The sequence below is a fragment of the Cervus elaphus genome, unplaced genomic scaffold (assembly GCF_910594005.1).
Source record: "Cervus elaphus unplaced genomic scaffold, mCerEla1.1, whole genome shotgun sequence".
NCBI classification, from domain to species: Eukaryota; Metazoa; Chordata; class Mammalia; order Artiodactyla; family Cervidae; genus Cervus; species Cervus elaphus.
Genome location: NW_025316759.1, coordinates 88,971 through 91,652, shown reverse-complemented (window position 1 = coordinate 91,652; position 2,682 = coordinate 88,971). Strand labels below are relative to the sequence as shown.

The following is a 2,682-nucleotide window of genomic DNA, read 5'->3' as shown; positions in this document are numbered from 1 at the left end:
CCTTTCCTAGTCATTAAAAGAAAGTCCCAGGTCCAGTTCAAACTTGGAGGGAGGGAGCTGCACAAGAGTGTGAGAACTCAGAGGTGTGAAGACCTGAAGCCCCATCTGAAACTGGCAGTCATACGGTTTCTGCTGGTTTGGCTTTCTCATATCCTTCCTTCCCATCTGATGTACTCTCCTGTTCATTATCTGTCTCCTTGAATGCCCTGCAAGCTCTTTGAAGGCCAAGCTTTTCTGGGTTGTTGAAGGCTGTGTCCACACTGTTGCAGCACATAGCCAGCATTGAATAGATCCTTATTGGGTTGGTGCTTCAGGAAGTTCCTGACAATACAGAATAATAACAGCCCTCCACTCTCAGTGACCGTCCTTAATTTTTCCCAAAGTCAGCCAGTGACAGGCACTGAAGGCTGATTCTGTAAGGGTGAAAGAGGCTAGGGTGTGGGACCCCAGGGCTGGAGTGTGTTGACTACCATGGCCATGGCCAAGGAATGACAGTCCCTATGCCCTCCCTGAGACTCAGTCTCACCCTTGTGAAATGACACTCAGTCGCAGAGCCTGATCTCAGTTTCAAGAGCTCTTTAAAGGAGTGAGGCTAATTCATTCTTTGACATATGGATTTTCAAATATTTTAAAAATTCAAAAATCATAATTTGGTAAAAAATATTTTTGGGTGACAATTTAGGATTATCTACCAAAGCTTTAAATGCACACACTCCTTGATCCAGCAAGTGCAGAGCCTGTAATTGTTGATTTTTCACTATATTCACACATAAATGCAAAGATGGGTGTACAAAGATGTGCAATGCAACTTTGTTTATTGTAGCAAAAGAATAAGAATGATAAATGTCCTCAAGTGAGGGGCCAGATAATTAAACCTGAGCATGTCCACCTGTGGAATAGCACACAGCTATTGGGAAGGCCCAGGAACCCACATGTCCTGATGTGGATGCAACATCATCTCATTTACTGAGTTAATCAACAGCTATTTGAGCATCTACTATGTTCCAAGTATTATTCTAGGCACTAGGGACACAAAAGAGCAAACTCCCTGTTCTTGGAAGCTTACATTCATGTAAACCCATACATGCACGTGCAAAGCACACCAACAAATATAACCATGCAAACATAACAGGATTCTAAAGAAAGCCCAGTGGAGCAGGGAGAGCATGGGAGACTGCTTCTTAGAGCATGGCCACTGAGGAACATCTGAGCCAACATCTGGGCAAAGTGAAGGAGAGGTCAAGGGCAAGCATCTCCCAGATAGAAGGGACAGCCAGTGCAGAGTCCCCAGTACCAACAGGCTTGCTATATTTAAAGAAGAGCAGTCCTGGGGTGGGCGGGGCACTTCCCAAGTGGCTCAGTGGTAAAGACTCCGTCTGCCAATGCAGGAAACAAGGGAGACAAGGGCTCTATCCCTAAGAGGCGACGAGCCCCTGGAGGAGGAAATGGCAACCAACTCAAGAATTCTGGCCTGAAGAATCCCCATGAACAAAGGAGCCTGGTGGGCTGCAGTCCATGGGGTCACAAAGAGTTGGACACGACTGAGCAATTGAGCACACACCTACAACAGGCTGGAGAAGCCCAAGTGGAGTGAGAAGGAGGAGAAGAGGGAGGGGAGGAGGAGGCAGGGGGAGGCTGAGGTCAGGGAGGTGGGGTGAGCAGAGGTTGGTGGGTGAGCATCAGATGGGTGACAGCCACCCATCTGAGCTGGCTGTGGACTACTTACCCTTCAGGATGCAGGCTCAGGGGCAGGTGAGCTGGTGCAGCTGCTGAGATTCCACCCTGGTGGGGCTGGGACCTCAGCTGCCTGCTCCATGCAACGGGCTGAGTTTTTCCCCAGCACCCCTCTGGGACTGTGGGAAGGGGATGAAACAATGGTGGGAGCCTGAGAAGGAGGCCACTGTGACAGCCTGGAGAGGACAGCAGCTTGGACCAATGCAGATGGATGAGATTCTGAGTATGTTCTGGAGACCCAGCAGAACATGCCGTTGGGTCAGATTCAAGGTATGAAAGAGAGAAGGGAATCACTTGTAACTCTTTGGTCTTTGTCCTGAGAAACTGAGTGAATATGAACCCTTTTACTAAGATGGGAATAAGTGAAGGACAAGCAAGATTTGGGGATGGGAAAAGTGGAAATTAAGAGTTTGTTTTTGGGAATTCCCTGGTAGTCTAGTGGTTAAGACACCATACTTTCAATGCTGAGGTCACTGGTTCAATCCCAGTTTGGGGAACTAAGATCCTGCAAACCACATGACACAGCCACAAAAAAAAAAAAAGTTTACTTTTGATGCATTAAACCTGAGATGCCCTCTGGGGGCCATGCAGAGAGTCCATGGAGGGCAGGCAGCTTAGTGAGTGGACTTTAGTGGGGAGGAGAGGCTGGGAATAGATGGGGGATGGAGGAGAGTGTTGGGGGGGGGTGGACTGGGTTTCAAGCTGGGTCTGGATGCGGTCACTGAGGAGTCAGTGTGGGCTAAACTGACGGCCCAGGTTGGGGATCTTTTGTGAACACATCCATGTTTAGTAATGGAGACAAGGAAGGCACACAGATGAAGAAGAGGAGGAGGTGTATCCAGGAAGCCAAGTGAGGAGAGGCCTGGGGATGGGGGCGGAGGAGGGGGTGCGGGTGTGCAGGCAGGTGGAGGAGCAGTCCAGTGCTGCCAGGAGCTGAGTGTACGTGGA

The 2,682-nt window shown here is 49.3% G+C and overlaps 1 non-coding gene across 1 annotated transcript; it reads left to right on the top strand.

Moving 5' to 3' along the window:
- Positions 1–2,158: 2,158 nt before the first annotated feature.
- TRNAE-UUC lies at positions 2,159–2,231 on the top strand. The gene has a single exon. It is a non-coding gene; the product is annotated as a tRNA-Glu (tRNA).
- The last annotated feature ends 451 nt before the right edge of the window (positions 2,232–2,682 follow it).